This window comes from Passer domesticus, chromosome 16 (genome assembly GCF_036417665.1).
Source record: "Passer domesticus isolate bPasDom1 chromosome 16, bPasDom1.hap1, whole genome shotgun sequence".
In the NCBI taxonomy this organism is placed as follows: Eukaryota; Metazoa; Chordata; class Aves; order Passeriformes; family Passeridae; genus Passer; species Passer domesticus.
In genome coordinates, this window is record NC_087489.1 from 14,579,711 (window position 1) to 14,599,341 (window position 19,631).

Consider the following 19,631-nt stretch of genomic DNA (forward strand, 5'->3'; position numbering starts at 1 on the left):
GCCACGCTCAGGGGGCAGGGGGTGGCTGGGAACCTTCCTGCTCCCAGACCTGGGCATCACCTGGCTGTAGCAGAGCCCAGAGGGAAACACCTGGGTGCAGGAGCCTGTCCAAGAACTGGACACACAACGGCACTGCTGCTTCCTGAGTTTAGCTGGTCAAACACGACCAACTGCCACGAAGTGGCTGAAATGCACTCAGCTGCCTTTTGGGGTGTGCACAGAAGTTGTGTGTCACCTGCTGTGCCACCTGCTGAAGCTGGCTGCTCACAGCAGGAACCCCTCTGCCCCCAGGAGGCTGTGCCCCATCCCCATTTTGCTCTGGGAAGGCCTGACAAAGGTGTTGAGTGTGTTCTGCATGGAAGACCCTTTGTTTTAGAAAAGATTGTGACCTCAAAGGGCTGTGTTAAGGGAAATATACTGTGTTTGAGTATTTCAGGACTGCTTCTGAAGCCTGTTTGTGTCTGGTATTTATCCTCAGCAGCTGATTTGCAACTTCATTGCTCTGCAAGCAACCACTGATTATCCTGTGATTCTTCTTCTCATGATTAACATTCTAAGCCTCAATGTTCAGCCTAATTTTAAAATGCAGAATAGAGCAATCATCACAAAGGAGTCGCTGTGGTAATCCTGAGAAAATGCATATGTGTGACTGGGTCACCAGGGAAATGGAAGAAAGTCAAAAAAGTGCTCTTGGAAAATTTGGAACAAGATAGACTGTTAAAAGACTGATCTAGATCTCTGCTCTACAAAATACTTTCTAGAAAATTAATCCAGAATATCTATGTGGAAGTTTTTCTACTATTTAATCTCCCTTTCTCGGAGTGTGCTCTAATTTAAAGATTTGCCTTCTTTTCCTCTACATGTTTACAAAAATATTTGTTTTGCTATAAATAGATGTGCACTCACACCTCAGGTTTTCAGACCCCAGAGGAATGAATCTATTGAAAGATTTCTGGTGGGGTGTATGCAATGTCAAACCTGCCACTCAGACTCCAGGCCTGCAGGGGCTGTGCTGTGGGCAGGGTCTGCAGGATGGAATTTGGGATTTCCCGTGTCTCCAGTGGAGAATGCCCATCCTGTTCCTTCTCCAGGTGTGAGGGGCAGGGCTCAGGCAGGGTGAGATGCTGCTTGGGGGCAGCCTGTCCTGCCAGGTCCCTCTGGGCTGGGCCATCACATCTGTGTGCATGGGGGAGAAGAGAAAGGCAGCCCTCCTCCTCCTCCTCCTCCTCCTCCTCCTCCTCCTCCTCCTCCTCCTCCTCCTCCTCCTCCTGCTCCCCCTCCTCCAGCCGTGCATCCCACTGCTGCAGCACACATTGGAGGTGTTGGAACAATCCAGGCTGGTCCGTGTTTTGCTTCCAGAGGGTTGTTACTGATCCTAGTGAGAGATTGAAAGGGTGGAAAGGAGAACAGGATGGAACATGCAAGCGCCAGCCGTGCCAGGCTGAGGAGCACAGCCAGTGTGAGTCCATGGCACACAGGTTTCACAGCCAGCCCCCAGAGCTCTTACAAAACTGGCCTGGAAGTCCTGGGCACGTGGATTTTGCCAAATTCCTTGGCATTCTTAAATTTAGGTATGCCATGAATCAGTCATTTGTAAACTGCAGTTCCTGAAGCAGGGTCCTAGCACAGAGATTCAGGAATTCAGAGCTCAGCAATTGCCAGCAGCTTTCCTGGGACCCGCTCAATGTTTATTGCAGTGGCCTCTTTAGGCACAGAGCATCTGAAAACTTCACCTTCCACTCTCAAAATCAGCAGTACATTTATGTGCATTTGTGGGCACCTCTTCTTCCATATGAAGGGTTTGCTCACTGGCCTGGGGGATTGGGCTCAGAATTCTGAGTTTAGCTTGGTGTGAGCTTTCAGCTTTCCAGAATGCCTTGATGATCTGGACTGGGTGACTCTTCAGGTCTTGTGCTGTGGGATTTGAAGCATGCACCTACTCCTCTTTCCATTTCTGGTGCATTTTGTCACTGGCAGGAGCAAGGCTTCTCCTGACAGGCAGGATAAAAGCAGCAGAGGTAAATAACCCCTCCAGGAGAGTGCAGTGCTTTGGGCTTGTGTCTGTCACACACACACCTGATCCTTCGGTGGGGCTTCCAGGCAACACAAACAAACACGGCAGTTCCCTGCTGGGAACACCCACACTCACAGGTGCTGCTGTCTCACAACATCACCCATGGATCTCATCCATCTCTAGCTGCACGTGGAGCTGAAGCCACCAGCAGGTACCTGGAGCCCTCTGAGGAGCTGAGTGCCACTGCTGGGGGGCACAGGCGGAGCTCTGACCGTGCCTCTCGCTCCGGCAACCAGAGCAAACACCTGGCATCATTTAACTTGACTCTAAATATGTTTTTTCACATTAGAACTGAGGAGGAATGTGGCTGCGAGCCTCCTGGGAGTGGTGTGAGGAAAGGCACAGCCGTTGGGGAATGCCATTAGCGTCAGTGAGGCAGAGCTCAGAGCCTCCCCGCCCTGGCTGCCCTGGTGTGAATGTGTCACAGCAGCTGGCAGCAGCTGGCACTTGGCATCTCTGCACGGCCCCAGTCGAGCCCTCGGTGCTTCTTTTTTCCATGCATGATCTTTCCTTGTTTACCACCCTCTTTCATAACCAACTCACCCATCTTGGATTGTTCAAGCTGGGCTCATCCCAGCACTGGGAGACTCTGTGCTTGCCAGACTCATCCTCCTTTTCTTCCATTTCTGTTCTTGCAGATCCTCTCTGCATGGTTAGCAACATTTCAGTCTCAAAGCTGTACTTTGAAAGGTAGCTTGAATTTTAATCAGAGTCTCTGAGAGATGCTGTCCAGCCTGTCTGGCTGTTTTTGTGCACAGCCCCTGAGTGGGAGCCCTGGCAGCCAAGGAACCATCTCTGCCAGCCCTTAAGTGTAATGGTGACAATATACAGTTGAGTTTGTAGCACAGCATAGGAAGTTCTGTACCAGTCTGGATGTAGCAATGACATCTGCAGATGAGCTCAGTACCCACTAAAGTCAATGGCAGGAGTGTTTTGTTGATCTCTGTTTATTTGAATATGATGTAACTTAAAGCTGAGGTTTGGTCTTGCACCCACTCTTTGTAACAGCAATGTATGAACTGATGTAGCAAACCAATCAGAAGAGCTAAACATTCAAAATGAGGTGCAGAAGAAGCCACAGATATGAAATGAGCCTGATCTTGGATCAAGTCTGGGTCTGATGCCATTAAAAAATTGAACGTGTTGTGTCACCTTCTTCATTCTCCATATCAGTACTCGTATTGCATCTTTCCCTCTTCTTGCCATCACTGTCTAGATTTTATTTATGATTAGAAGAGGAACTAAAGGTCTGAAAGGCCATCAGAAGTTAAAACCAGCCCACTGAAATAATGTGTCTGAAATCATGTGCCATGTCAGTGGTTGCTTTTAAATCAGGTAAATAAATGCTGTATTACAACACCAAAATAATGGAAAATGTTGTCTGGCGGCAGCCCGGGCTGCACTGTGGAGCTGGGTGCAGGAGCTGCTGGTGGTTATTGTGTGCCTGGAGTTCACAGAGTTAGTCCTGAGGGGATATTTTGCAGTCAGCTGAGGCCTGAGGGCTCTGGCCCACCACAGTTTCCTGTCTCCCTCCCGAGAAGAATCACTGTCTGTCACATCTGTAAAGTCACACTACATTTTGATTATTCTCTGCATTTTCCTTTAATTATGTCCCCTTTTTGCTTCTTAAGAGACTCTTAAAATTTTCAAATATAATAAGAAATAATAATAACCAATTAAAAAGCTGTGGGTATTAAGTGGGAAATAACAGACTGAAACAAAAGTCAAGGATTATCCTGGGAAATGACGTTTATGGATCCTGGACCACTCCGTTCTGTGAGGCAATCTGAGGTTTTGGCTGGGCTTAAAAATGCGGCAGCACAGCTTCACAAGGAGAAGCTTTGACAGAAATCACCCAAGTAGATGGTCTGCAGGGCTGGGTGTGGAGGTGAGGCAGCTCTCACCCCCCAGCAGCGCTGCTGGCCCTGTCCCTCTGCTCTGTCACACTGCACCCGTCTGTACCAGGGCTGCAGCTTTCCCTGGGTGACCCAGGATGGGGCTGGCAGCAGCCAGGGTGTACACATGGTTATACAAGCAAAAAAAAAAATAAAATTCCCCTGTATACTGCATTTCCCTTGTAAAGTTAATACAAACCAGATGGGTGAAAACATTTTTTTTTTTCAGTTGTAACTCCACCGGGACAACCAAATATTATTGATATGGGGAGCACTGGAGGGAAGGCTGAAGAGGCGGTTTGGGGCACACAGAGCCCTGCAGATGTGTTTGTGAGCAAGGTGTCACAGCAGAGAGCAGCCCAGCCCCAGTGCCCGGGACAGGATGTTTGTGGAGACAGGACAGCATTTGGGAACCCTATAGGAATGTATAAAATCATCTCAGATGACACGTGCTTTGAAAAGACAGCCAACAGGGAGGAACTTGCAAGGTCCAAATGCTGCATTGTTTGGTCTTTCTCTTCTTTTATGGTTGAATAATGGTGTTTTAAGACATCTTATCCAAACATCATAAGTTTTATCGTTCAAAGTGGCAGAAAAAGATTATACCTTTTCTACTAAAGCACCCTGCCCTGAAAACCAGCACTTGAAAGAATTATCTACTAAAAGTAAGTCAGATTAATTTAACCTTCATTGTAGTTTCAACCCCTTAGGTCTCAGTAATGAAGTCACTTTTAATTTCAACTGGATCTTAGGCTTTAATGTGACTTAACTGGACCTCAGGCTTTTGTGTGGCATCTCTTGAAGTCTGCACTCAATGGTTCCTGAGTTACATTCTGATAACACCATTAGGCAAAACAAAGTCAAGAGGGAAGAAAAGCTCTTAATCAGCTATGCAAACATGAACCCTTCTGTGGAAGTGCGGGACCAAGGATTCATCCTTACAAATCCCTGTGCCCATCAAATGTTAGGTGACGTTCAGGGCAGTGAGCAGACCATCAGGCTCAGTTGGTGCCATTGCTTTAGCTTGGAACACTCACCCAGGAAAGGCTGGGGTACAATCTCAACAGGGATTTCTAGACCTGATCTTTTTGTGCAGCCTTTCTCATGTGAATCAGGCTTCCACGATCAGGACCAAGGCCCTCATCCAAAGGCTGCTCAAGTCAATGGAAAAACTCTCATTGTCTTTAGTGAGCTTTGGATCAGGCCCCAAAAGTTGAGTCATACTTTGAATGGAACATTGTTTGAAGCAAAACAGGCTCAAGGCTTCATTCACGTAGAGGTTTTAACTGTTAAGTGAAATTTCCCAAGCACTTCCTGTGCCCTCCTGCCTGCTTCCTGCTGTCACTTCTCCCAGGGGACACATGGCAAGAAGAGCACCATGAGCCTAAGGCCTGGCTCCAGTGTCTTCAGCCTGCTCTCTGCCTTTTCTCTATGAAATCCTGGCCACGTGGCCAAAGTGCAGATGTCCCATTTCCTCCCAAAAACCTGGGGGAAAACATCTTCAGTTCTTTTAATTTCAGCCTTAATATTACCATTGTTATTGACCAGTGAGTATTTGTTTGATCAGATTTTATTTTCAATTCCCACATACGTTCCTGTGACTCCAGGTATTCTTAGGGAGACTGATTTGGCCAGAACTCTGGTCAGCAGAGGTGGCAGAGCAGCTCTTCTCTTCAGTAGGGTTTCAGCACACAGAAACAATGGCTATGTCTCATACTTGTTGCTTTAGTGCTTGTTCCACCTCAGCTGGGCAAGGACACTGGGTGGAATGATGTGTTTGTGCTTATTTTTACATGTGACATTTAAGAGGCATAATAAAGCGTGAAGATTTTCTCCAGATGTGTTTATAATAGAGATCTAGAAATATGAGGGATGTTTTGTTGACCTTAGGCACAGGTATTTCATATTTACTAATTGACTGTAATCACTACACAAGTGATAAATATCCACTAGAACTCTCATCACCCCAAAATAATTAACAGCCCAGCAGGTAGGACAATTAGCAGGTATGTGAGAGATTTCTGGAGTCAAAGCCAGGAGAAGAACTCATGCCCCAAGTGTTAATGTGAGGGTATTTCTCTCCGGAGCAGTGGCTGCTTTAGGGCTTTCCTGTTGTGATCTCCAATTTTGATTAAAAATTCAGCAGATCACTGGACCTGAATAAAGAGATCATTTTGAGCCCCAAGTGGTCAGAGTACTTGTGTGGGAGACCAAGTTCACTGCCTGTTTAATATTTGTATAAAACGGGACAGTTCCAATGCCACATCCCCATTACACACTTTGGGTCCAGCACAGTGTAATTTTCCTTTAAGAAAACCTACAGAGAAACCCTTCCCCAGAAGATTCCCAAGTAGCTTTTCCTCTTGAGCTACCTACGGGCTGTGCCAGAGTAGCTGACGTACAATGAGATTTTGCCCTGGGTAATTTTGAGTCCATGGGTTTTTCCTAAGGGTGATTCACTTTACAAAAACACACAACAAATAAACAAACACATACTGCAGTTAAGAAGCAGCATGTGCTATGGATTAGGGAAAAGAGCACCCCTCGAAAGCCCAGCTGTCATGTTCAGTATAAAGATAATGTTGGCTTTTTCCATTCCATTGTCTTCCCTTCTGTCTGCTCCTTGCTCACTGTGTCTCCCCTCATTCAGCCCTCCCTCTCTGTGTCATTTGTTTGTCTCCCTTGCTTCTAGGCTTTGTCTAGACCAGGCTGGGGGGTGTCTTGGCCAACAGCAGCTAAGAGCACAGCAGATAAGACAGTAAGCCTTGGACTTGCTTTCAATGGACTGACCTAGATACACTAAAATATTAAACTAAACATTATCTCCTTTTCTAGATGAGCCTTTTTTCCTCTGAAATGGATGTTGGTCCTTTCTAGAGTAGGGTCAACACCAGTCCCATCACCATCCCTTCTGAACGCCTCCAGCCTTGCACGAAGCAGCACTGATCACTCTGGCATGCCCAGCTCATTCTTGATCCCTCCCCAGAGGGAGAACTGGGTTTGCAAGCAAATGTTTTCCTTTCTGCAGCCTCTTTTTTTTTGGAAAATGACATTCCTGCATTGTGCTTGACTTGAGAAGGTGGTTCAAAGCACATCTGATGCTTGGAGTAGGAGCTCAGGAGTTGAGTCTATTCCAGGGATGCAGGGCCCTTAACAGATTAAGCATTTCCTTAAAAAATGAACTTTAACTGAAGTGAGCAGGCAGGGCTCCAGTGTTTGCCAATCTGCATTGTAAATACTGTGGAGGGAGACAGGGAGAAGTAAGCAGAAGCTTAGGACACAAATAAGAAGGGAAAAAATTATTTTAATGTATTGGTTCCCACCTAAACTGAGATTCCAATTTTCTCTCTTCCGTCTCTCTCCCCATCCAACTTCCTATAGCAAGATTGAGTCTTCTCCAGTGAAATTACAGTGATTGGCAGCTCAAGGAACTTGATCAAAATTAAATTCATTTCCCCAGTAAGTCCACAGAGGTTTTTTCTTTTATTTGTAGGAAATGCACATGTGTAACTAAATCCAAATTTGGCAGAGATAAGACTTTTGAATCAATTCACAATGAGTCTCTTTCATTCTGCTGTAGCTGAAGCACAACATCTCACCCTAGAATGTGATTAGCTTCTCCATATAGCAATATCCCTGCCCTTTTTGTAAGGATATAATTGGTGAGGCAGAATGTACCTGGAATGTATCTTGCTGCAGCAGACACAACAGCTCTGCTCTTTGGAAAGTGACACTCAGAATTTCTTAGCTCCAGTCCAGTTGTCATAAGAAGAGATGATTAATTAGCCATGAGCTGGGGCAGGACGGGGGACTGAGGGCTGGGAACAGGCAGGGAAATGGCTGAACAGAGTCAAGGAACAGTAAAGCAGGCCAAGAGCTGGAGGAGAACTGCTGGAGAGATCTCTGGCTTGAGGGCCAAAGATTTCCAGGCAGAAGCCAGAAGGGCTTTATAAACGTAAATGAGTGGGTGGACAGAACAGATCAGCCATGTATTCAGAGGTCTTGAGCTTCACTGACCCTCTTTAGCACCAGATGCTGCTTTTAATGCACAGCTGGCTGCTGGAGGAGTATTTCTGTGTAAACAGCCAGGAGATGGATCCAACATGCAGGCTGGAGCCGTGTGCCCGGCACTGCTCGGGCTGGAGGCTGGGATCCTTCTGCTGGTGTCCCGCGTGTTGTACTGTACTGCATGAATCACTTCCTGCCCCTGCCCTTTCTGCTGCTGCTGCATCACGGCTCTGCTGCCCCGGGACGGGATCCTGCAGCCCCGGGCTGAGCTGTTTGTGTGCTCCCAGCCCGTCCTGGCGCCTGCTCGCACGGACAGGAGGCTGCGCTGCGTCTAAACTGCTGTGTCACACTTGGTTATTAATGACCGAGAACCACATGACACAAACTTCTGGGAAGCTCCAGCAGATTCCAGGAAGGGGTCAAGGAGTTCAATAAACAGTTTTATTAGAACTTGAATTGCAACCAAAAGGCTACACATTGACTTTTTTTATAAAAAACTTTGTGAGTGTTACTTGAATTTAGAAATCCTGTGAATGGCAGCAGAAGCACACAGGGTTATCTTTTCTTCCTGCTGATTTTTGTCACTGCTAGTTCACAGTTGTCCTCGATAAGGAAACCTCAGTGCACCCTCCATTTACATTTTCCAGTTGCCTTTCCAGCTTGTTGGTAAACTGTAGGGTTATCTGAATTTCAAGGCTCACATTCGTGCCTCAGTGATACTGGTGGAAACTGAGATGAGCAGAGAGATCCTAGACTGCACCAATGCCTCAGGTGGCTGTAGCACCTCGTGTGGGCAGGTCACCTGTGCAGGTAAAGGACAGAGAAACTCCAGGTGAGTGCAGCACCCCAGTGGGGAGTAGGTCACTGTTCAGGGTGACAGATCCCATGAGAGCCTTGGGAAGGGAACGTGCCCCCGCCCCCAGGAGTGGCTGGGCACAGGACACGGGGCCAGGCTCAGCAGGCACATGCCACCTCTCTGTGTCCCCAGCCTGAGTGGCCCTACCTGGCTCTGTCTCCTGGCAGCAGCCCTGCCAGCTGAGTAAGTTGGTGCTCTGTAAAAAAATACTTTTTCAGTGAATTGCCTTTGCTAAAGTAATTGCTTTTACATTATCTCTACCACACACTCGTTAGGACCAAGCTGCAGTTCTGTCTCCCTGAACATGCTTTCAATTAATGCTCCTGGCTGCACCTCTGTGTTTGCTCCTGCTGCCACCAAGCCCTGGGAGCTGCCCACGGTGCATGGTAAAAACAGCTCAATTTGTTCATTCATCAGCTTGTCTGTATCAGAAGAAATGGAAACAGGAATTCATCTCCCTTTCAAAGTGATCATAAAGCATCCATTATAGTAAATATTAATGAGCATTAATGAGCATTGCTATTTCACTGTTACTAATGAGTATTGAGGCACAGAAATTAAGGGTGCAAGCCAACTTATTCTGCTGTAAAATTAAGGTGCCTTTTGGCCTCACTAGAAAGTGACCAAGTTGCTACTTGAAATAAACAGAAGAGCTACAACCAGAGGCTGTGTGTACCTCATACTCTACAGGACAAAATCCTGAGTGCTGGCTTTTGTTGGCTGTTTGCTGCCAGCCACGGCTCTGTGGGAGAATGTTTATCAGTTCTCACACTGAACAGACAGACCAGCATTGCCCCCAAACAGAGCTGATGCACCAAAGCTCTGCCCTGGCTCATTCCTGGTGCTGCACCACCCTTGGGGTGAAGCACAGCGAGCTCTCAGCACAACACACAGAGCCACTCAGCAGCCCTCAGGAGGAAGTGAAAAACACTACATCTGTTTGAAATCAATGGGGAATTTTGGGGAGGTAGAATGGAATTACCCAAGCTGGGATCTGACTGCAGTTAACTGGCATTGACTCTTGCAAAAGCAGCCTCAAGTGTTTCAGTGATCACGCTGGCCAGAAGTGCAGGCTGACCTGCTGTCCTAGGGATGGCATTCCAAACATCCTGGTGCCTCCTACCCTGGGGAGGGGGCTGGCTCACTGCTGACTCAGAGAAAACCCTTCAGCTAATCTCTGAAGCTGCTTCCACAGCACTTGGAGCTCCTCAAAGCCTTCACCCAAACTGTGCCATCACTTGTCATGGCTGTTCCAAGGTTCCTCATTAGAAAACTTTCTGTGCATGGCATACCCAGCCTGTGGGTGCTGCTGGACAATGGCCAGGCTCTGCAGCAGTCCTGTGCCATCCCTGTTGGTCATTCCTGCTCTGATGCACATTATCTGCAGAGGCTGCTGAAGTTCTGGGTACCACAGACACTTCACTTCATGTACAAGTTGCACATAGATATGCAAAAGATGCTTTTTCATGCCAGACAATTTGCATCTTAGGGAATGCCTAAAGGTGTGACTGGAAGGTGTAACTGTGGAGTATCCAGGGAGCTCTGAACTTCTTTGAGGAGGCAGAGGGACAGGAGCACACAGACAGAGCCTTCTGAGGCTCAGTCCCTGCTTCTCTGCTTGCCAGGAAGGGCAGAGCTGCAGATCACCTTAAATAAAAGCACTTGGCTTTGCCCCAAAATTTGAACCATCTCCAGCCAAACGGGTGCACGTTCACAGTCATTCTCTCAGGTTCTGAGGATCTCCAGCTCACAGGAAACACAGCACCAGAGCTGAGTCCTGCTGTCCTGTGCCTCCGTGCCCTGTGGTGTCTGTCCTGGTGGGGGTGAGCTCCTGTGGGTTTTCCCACAGCTGGGCATTTACTGCTCTCTCTCATCTGCTTGCTGTGCTAGTGAGTACAAGGCCACTGCTCCTGAAGCTTTTCCCTTGACAGATGCATTCATAACATTTATTTTCTATCTGACATCTACAGTGAAGCACCAAATGTTAACATGATTTCCACCTGTCTTTGTATCAGAGCTGGTGGGAAGCCACCAGTTGCTTTGAAATTATCCTGATGGATAAAGAGACACGTGTATGTCCCATATGGAAACATAGCACAGTGACACAAATCCCATTTCCTTGGGCAATCAGGTCAAGATAAGAAATCTGGCAAGAAAGAGTCACCAGAGGGTGCTCTGCCAAAGATGAGGTTGCCATGAAAATGGAGGAGATGGCAAAGGAAAATTTAACATTTCACTGGACAGCTATTTCTCCCAAAGTTTCAATCAAAATGTCTTGGCAGGATTTATTTGTTACAAAATAAATAATATAAAATGATACTTGATTTTCTGTCACTAAAATTTCCATGGAAAGTTTTGATCAGGCCCAGTTAGAAAGCCCAAGAAAGTTTCCAAGCAACAAAAAAGCCAGACAGACTGATCTGCTTTAGCTGGAAAACATAAGGATCAACAGAAACAGGACATGTAGGAAAAATATACATGGACTGAGGAGAAAGTTCTTAGGAAGTGAGGACCATTCAGTAAATGGCTTTGCATTTGGGTGACAGTGAAAAAAATTACCCTCAGAAGTTGTCCAAGCAACAGTGTCCTGTTTATATTTTGTGGTCTTATGAGTAACTGACTGGAAAAAAACAAGAATGAAAAGATAACAATTACAATAAAATTAAATTAAATAAGCCAGTGACTCATTACAGAGCAGTAAAAACAAAAACAAAATCATTTAGGTCCCAATAACAACAAGAGAATTAAAAGGAAACACAAAAATGGCTGGACTGCTTTCCTTACATATACAATCAACCACATGGAGGTGGGAGAGGAGCAGAACCCATCACAGTTATTCAGTGGAAGGCAGAAGATACAGAAAAATATGGGCTGCAATGCCACTGACCTCAGCAATGTCAGTCTGAGGGGGACAAAGCTTTTTCTGAGGTGCCACGGAGGGACATTCCTGTCCACACATCCTGGCAAGGCACCCCTGGAACGGACAGCAGGAGTTACCCCCAGGCTTGCTCCGTAAATGACTTTATTGAGCAACATGGTCAGGCTTTGGAAAAGTGTTATCAGTGAAGACCCAGCCATGATCTCCTCCATAATTCTGATAAAGGCTCAGGGCTAATCCCAGAGTAAGTGCAAGCCAAGGAACTCTTGGGATATTTCAGCAAATATCAATTGATCTCAATTTCACATAACTGCAGGGACAATTTGTGAAGTTCCTGTGCTCCCAGAGCACAGCAGTGTTTGGAACTGTGCATCCTGGACTCGGTGCTGTGCACAGAAGTCTCACATGGGATGAGTTCTGCATGGCTGCAGTGCTTTCATTCAGCAAAAACCCTCAAAGATTTATTCTGAAGGAAAAATAATGCATTATACAAAGGGGTACCTTGACTTTTCAATGCTATTCAATTACCAACGCCAATAAGATGAAAAACTCAGGGTAGAATAGCAAAATTCCCAAAGTGTGGAGTCATTTGTCCGGCTCACCTCTGAGCAAATTTTATTTCTCTGCCCCTTTTCACATATTGCAGTGCTCTCGTTGATCTCTAAAGTATCCCTTCTTCAGTGTCTGAAGTGAGAGAGGAGCACAGGGACTTTGGGGCTGGGTTGGAGTTATTTGTGATAGAGTTTGCAGACCTTTACCTCCCAGCAGCAGGAAGGCTGACCAGCTGTTTCTGAAGCTTTAGAAATTCTGTGTAAACGCATCTTGTTCAGTTCTGCTTTGGCATTGCATCCAAAGAACAAAAGGCACTTTATAAACACGAACAAAGAGTGTTCATTCCACTAATAAGGTAAAGCAGTATCTCAGAGGAAAACAAGACACAAAGCAGCAAAGTGATTTCCCCACATTCGCTCTGGAAGGGCAATAAATAGAACCTGAATCTCCTGACTGCTGGTCCTGTGCTCCAGCCAGGGAGCAGGCTGCCTGGCCCTGGTTCCTGGTGAGCCCTGTGGCTGCAGCTCCTGAGCGCAGGGACAGCTGAGCAGGAGCAGCTGCCCTGCCTCTCCTGCATCCCTGCCCTGCCCTGTCCCCACTCTGCTGAGCTGTTTACAGCCTGCTTCCCTGGAAGCCAGCACAGCTTTTCTCAGCTAGTCCTTCAGTTCTTGAAAAGACGTGACTCAAGCGTTTAACCCTTTGGCTGCTGTGCGGCACCGCGGGCTGCTGGTGGTGCCCAGCTCGCCTGTCCTGTGCTCAGGAATGTTCTCCTGGGCTGATCCTGGCCCTGGGAGCTGCAGCCACCAGGCTGACCCACAGCTGCACTGGTTCCAGCTGCCTTGCCTTCGCCAGGCTGTACATCTCAGGGCTTCTGGGGCTGAGCAAACACGTCCCTCACGAGCTGCTCAGTTCTTTCACCGTGAAAGGTGCTGCCTAATCGAGACCACATAAGGCAAGGCCACTCTCAGGTTTTGATTTGTACACATGGGTCTTTCCCTAGGGATGAGTTGTCTCTGCAGTCAAGAAAGCTAAGTAGGAAACATTTTCTGGCCCCTGTTTCTCCACTCCTGGCGTACCAAAAGATTGACACTGACCCTCTCCCGTTGGGTTCGTGTTCATGTTACAAATGTTTCCTGCTGACATCGAGCTTGCTACATGCATGCTCTGGTTTTGATAAAAGTGTGCTGAATTTGTACTTCTGCTCTAAAATAGTAACCTTCCAACTGGGCTTTGTACTTTGAAATGTCACTGCCAGTGACATAACAGATGCTCACAAAAAGCTGACAGCCCAGATGTCCCACTGAGGAACCATTCATGGATGCTGCTGTTGTAGCAGAATCTGACAGCTCTCCAACTGATAACTCACGTCTAACCACCACTTTGATTTCTTTCACTGCTGAAGATTGTGTCCCAGGTGATTATAAAAGTTTAGTTTCATTTAATCCTCAAAATGTATTCAGTTTGCTACCAGAAGAATGCAGCAGAATCAGTCCTTGTTGGGAGATTACAAAATAAAGGGTGATAAGAGAGAAAGAGTGAGGAGCTCAGAGCTGTGAACAAAAATGCAGAAGACGCATCAGACCGAACTGGCACGTGCCCGGCTGCAGAGCTGGGCAGCAGAAGGAGGTGTTCTGGCAGGAGTGCCCCCCTCTGACTCCTGGGGCTCTGGGAAAACCAGGCTGCACCACTCCGAGCACAACGTGCCCCACACATGGAGCACAGCTGCAGCAAGAGAGGTGCAAAGGTTCACCTGGACAGGACAGCATGAGCAGAGAGGCACAAAGGGGGGCAGGATCTCCTCAGACAGAGCTAAAGGAGGGCCACAACAGCAGCAGCTTAAAGTTATCACAGAATGTTTATTATTCACCAGCCTTACACACTGCGAAGCTTTTTGATGTCTGCTCAGCTCAGACCTGGAAGAGCTGCTGAGCCTCAAGCTGCAAGGTTAACCCAGCTCGATTCCCAGCTTGGCCAAAGCCTGTGCTTAACCCTGACATGTTTGAAAATTAAGCTATAAAGTGTCATAAACAGGGACCACTTGGTTTTAAATGCAAGTGTGGAGAGTCATTTTATGGCAAAACGGTCCAGCAGGATGTTCTAGTATCTCTGTCCATGCAATCCTGGCTCTGCTAAATGAGCTGCTGAGAAAATGAGTCTGACTGCCAGAGAATAAGCTGTGTTATATCTTGCAGATATCAAACCTGTTGTTTTAGTACCTCCCTGAAATTTGTAATGAGTTTATACCACAGCAATGTCATCAGGCAGGGAGACTGGTGGGCATTTGAGCTTCATTAAGTAAATTAAGCCAGACTTGAGAAGTGTTTTGTGACAGTGAATCAGTCTGGGCCTTCACCAACACACAAATATTACAGAAAAAAAGTGTTCATAACTGGCATTTGTATTCCAGCAAATATTTTAGCAGAGAGCTGAACTCAGAGCAAGTGCAAGTGCTGCCACGAGGTTCAGAGTGCCAGGGTGCCACACGGGTGCCCAGTGAGCTGGGATTTTATCTCTGCAGCCCACAGGGAGCTGGAGTCATTTGCAGCAGAACCAATTCTCGTTTAGTGCAAGGCAGAGCCGTGAGGGGAGAGGGGAGGAAGCAGCAGGCATGCATCAAGCACTCTTTAGCAGCGAGCCTCTGCCAAGGGGAGATAAGGAGAAATGAATTAGCTACTCTGGAACCAGCTCCGCTCCTTCTTCTCAAATAACTTCGGCTCAGTGCCTAGTGAAAGCACATCCTTGCTTTGAATGTCTTGTTTCCGTTCCATGTCAATTTTCTAGTGCTCAACTAATTTGCTGAGGCTCTGCTAATGTCTCTGCCAGAGGAGCTTCCATCGCCCTTATCTTTATTTACTCAGAAACATCATGACAGTATATTTTAGCCCTCTTTGCCTTTCAAATTATTTTCAGCAACATTCCCCATCTATCCCAAAAGCTGCTTCCTGCACAGGGATATATCTTAGCAAGAGGAAAATGCAAATGCAGCAGTCAGGTCCTGGACAGTGTTGCACAATGCTGGTGACAGAGCAGTGAGTGGCTGGGAGCCCTGACCTCTGCCCAGCCAGCACCCTGGGGTGCCAGCAGCCCCTCAAAGCAGCCCTGAGCTGCAAACGCCCTGGGCCTGGCACTGGGTGGTCACTGCAGGCAGGAACCCGCTCTGCTTGGGGCAGGGCTGGTCCCTGGCAGCTCCGAGCCCCAGGCTGTGCTCCACAGTCCTGCACAGCTGAGAGCGTGCAGGTCACAGCACGGCTCTGCCCTGCTCAGCAGCACTGTCCTTTGCCTTTCCAAAGCGTGGGCTGCTTGTTGGACTCTTCTGCAAGTCACTGGGCAAGAAAGAGGGGCATGCCCTAGGTGCTGGAGCAGTGTCATGAGACAGGCCCATGAACAGTCCAGGGCCCTCTTCTTGCAGGACCTGAACCTCGTGGTTCCACGTAATTTATTGTGAGCCCTTTAGTCAGTGGAGTATTGAATCATTTTGTAACTAAAACCTGTCCTTGGGTTCATCCATTCTGCCCATGTGTGCACCTTCCTCCCTGTGGAGCTCTGGGATGTGGCTGCCCAAGAGCATCCACGCTGGGCTGCAGGAGGTGACTGGAGGGCAAAGCTGATCCCTGCCTGCCTCCCTCCTGCCTGCCTCCCTCTGCAGGCTGAACGAGGAGCCTCCCTCGATGAGGCAGGGTGATCCTGCTCCTGGAGCTCACCCCAGTGCCGCCCCAGCAGCACAGTGACCCTGCCAGGAGCACAGTGCCTTTTGGGGGACAGCCCCGAGGATGCTCCCTCCCCACAGCATGATCCCAGCAGGATGGAGACACGGGGCCCTTCCTCTCTGCTGGAAGCTGCAGATTTGGAGGGAGCCTGTTCCACACCTTTGGGCACTCAGCCATCTGCAGCTCCTTTCCTTCTCCTTCCCTGGCTGCTCATGACACTCTCTGGAACCAGATTTAATGCTACCCTGCTTAGAACACGGGAAAAGTCAAGCCCTCCTGTTTTATTTTGTCATTGCAATAAAGCCCAGGGTGGCAGTGATTAGAGGTTCTCTTCAGTTTCCTGTTAAATCATTCCTAATTATGCATCTCTTTTAATCATGACCTCTTGGCTGATGACAAAAGGAAATGCAGTAGGTTCTGGCTTGGACATCACAGCTAATGACTTTCCAGTAGTTTCAGAACAACAAGGTACCAGTGCCACCTCTTGTTAGCAAAATCTGACAGCAGCAAGCCAGTGGCTAATGCTCCAGGACCAGCTTGCTCTGCTCCACTGCTGAACATCACATAAAGTCATGTTCTTGCTCAGCTTATGGGGCCACTGGGGATGTTGGACAGAAAATTTGTACACCTAGAGTACATTTGCAGCATTGACAAACTCTGGCTGATTGTGTGCTGGTTCTGGGGACAGGCAGCAGCACAGGGGACAGCGTGGACAGCAGTGCCCTGAGCCCACCGTGTCAGCCCTGCACCCCTGCTCCTCTCAGGACACTCAGGAGACTTCAGGAAAACAAAAGCTCTTTTTTCCTGCTCTTTTGGATTGGCAGGGAGCACATGTACTCCAAGGAACAAGAGTATCAAATTTGAATTACTGTTTATTTCTACCACAGCCATGCCCAAAATCTTGGACTGAGTTTGGGACCCTGTTGCCGTGTGCTGTTCAGAATGCTTCAAGAGAAACCACAGCACGAATGAATAAAACAGAAACAGTGAGAAAAAGAAACAAACGTAGAAGGAAGGGAAAAAATCTGCAAGGGATGAGAGAGCTGGTGACAGAGCTTGGTCGGGAAAACCCAGGTATTGACCCCACTCTGGAGCAGTCAGTCACACACTGGCTTTATCACACTGCCCAGTTCTGTTTTCAGAAAGATGCCTGTATCCAGAAGTTATAGCAAAGTTAGTACGAGTTCTAGTTCAGGCTTTTCTTTTGTACCATGCCAGAGCTCATTCCAGTGAGAATGGAACAGAATCCCTAATTCAGCATACTTTTGATATGAACACAGATGTTAATCCAAGAATCTGTGAAAGAACTAGGAACGCTTGCTTTAGTTTTATAAATTGATGTAATCCCACTGAAATTAATAATACAACTCCTCCCAGCTGCAGAATTAAATGTACATTCTCTGCTCTTTTAAGATCAACACCATTATTTAGTACAGTGTCTTTAGTAATAACTGGCTCAAGCCCCTGTGCTGTACCTTTGAGAGCACTCTCCTTGGCACAGATAGGTCCAGGCTGAGCCCAGGTGCCAGTGTTGGCCAGGGCAGACCCAGGCTGTGAGTGCTTGGAGCAAGGTCCTGCCTGTTTGGCTGCTTCGCTGGTGGGAGCAGCAGCCCAGCTCCCTGAAGAGGGCAGGGATGCTGAGCAATGCAGGCAGTGCTCTCGGGAAGCTGCTCTGGGCTCAGGGAAGGGCTGCTTGCCTCTGGCCTGAAAGGCTGAGCCTCCATTCTGCTGCCAAGCCTTGGAGCTCTCGCCCCATGGACAGACGCACAGGCTTTTCCCCATCAGCTTCATCAGAATAAAACTGTTCTGTGGTTTCTTGTTATAAACTCCTTACAGAAGCTAATTACTGTTGGCAGGGAACTAACCACCAGTTGCTGAAGTGAAATTTTGCTCAGCTCTGGGTGCTGCCTGCACTCACAGTTTGGTGAGAGGAACTGCTGCCCGGCTGTGGGTGCAACCCCCAGGTGCTCTGCCAGGGCAACATCAACCCCTCTGCCCTCCAGGTGGAATTAAAAATCCTCGTTTGCCTTTTCAATAAGCAGGGGATGAATCCCAGTGTCCTTGTCAACATTTCCCCTCTAAACAAGCTCCATTGTAATGCTCAAAGTGCAGCAGCCTGCAAATGCTCTGGCACCTTTAGCTGTGTGCTCCATCTGCTCTGCTCCAGTGGCACGTGGAGAATCCCTTGCAGGCTGGTTTGCTGCTCGGTGTGAGCAGGTGTGTTTATACCATTCTGAATAGCTGCTTTGACTGAGAAAATGAAGGGGAAAAAATCTGTCCTGTGGAGATCAGCCTGTGAGGTTTGCACTTTATTTATGGGAAAATAATTCAGCAGGGTCAATGGGGCATCGGTTTACAGGGTGCCCTAGCTCACTGATGAGTAATCTGCTAATTAATAGCTTTGGAAATGCTGCCAAGGTGCTGCCAGAGTGATTGCAGCACAGCAGCAGACCTTGCTCAGCTCCTGAGCAGACATTCTCCATAGCAGCAGAGCTCCTGGGATGAGCAGTGGCCTCTTACTGCTCCTTCCAGTCTGTTTTGTAGGCCAAAAGATATTAGACCTTGTGTCTGTCCTCAAATACAGATCTTTATTTTTGTATTCCTGGCATCATGAGTCCCAGTAGCTGAAAGTCAGCCCTGACTTCTACCTAAGCAAGATCTCAGTGTTTTCAGAAAGAGTAACAAAAATGCAAATCATCTGACAGCTTCCTCTTTGGCCAACAGGAATTCAAAAATAAATCTGCATCTTAGGTCTTTAAACCTAAGAGGTCTTTGTGCTGAAGCTGAGGTAGAAAAGCTACGTGTTCATATAGAAAATAATGAGTTATGCACTATGGTCTCTTGTTTTTACATCTAAAAAGCAATACTGATGGAAACTAAATCTGTCAGTGAGACATAGATACATGAAGGATTCGTTTATGGGATTCCCAGTTGTAATGCCAACTGCTGGCTCCCAAGAGGGTTGAATACTGGCAAAATCTGTTCTAAATCTATAAATTAATTTTAAACCCCACAGGTTCTTGTTCAGTATCTTCAGTACAACATCTTCAGTGGGCATTGAGGATGTTGGACTGAGGAAAGAATGCTGTTCCAGTGCTTTCTGTCTATCTGTTCAAAATCCACCCATTAACTGTGCAGTTTCCTTGCCAGACCTGGCTGCTGGGGGAGAAGAACTCAAAGCAGAGAAGAGCTGATGTCTGGGTGCCCAGGAATTGCCCAGGCTGCCCTCAGCCAGGCTGTGCAGGGGAGGAGGATCAGCACGGCTGCTGGGGCTGCTGGCAGGGCATTCCCTCGCTGTGCCCTCAACGTGCCCTCTATGCCTCCCTCACTGCCTGTGTGCAGGCACAGAGGAGCCAGCTTGTCCTCCTGGCCACTGCCGTGCTTAGTGGGGCACCTTTTCCATGAGTTTCCAGGTCAAGAATGGAATTTTCCTCCTGTTCTTGGTGGGTGTGCACCTCATGCATACTTGACCACCTCTTTCCTCTTTCAGCAGTGGTCGTGGGTCCAAGTCCCTTATGACAAACTTTTTATTTTTATCATTGAAGTGCTGTCTTTTCCTTGCTTCTGTCACCTTCAGGAAACCTGTTACCCAACTCTGGGTGCTCTTTGAGGAAGCAAAGATTAAGTAACAGGCAGCAACAGGGGGTGTATGACAGTGCAC

At 47.7% G+C, this 19,631-nt stretch overlaps 1 long non-coding RNA gene across 1 annotated transcript in view; it reads left to right on the forward strand.

Moving 5' to 3' along the window:
* LOC135282105 (uncharacterized) overlaps positions 1–19,631 on the forward strand; it is a 105,393-nt gene that overhangs the window by 42,812 nt on the left and 42,950 nt on the right. The window lies entirely within an intron of this gene.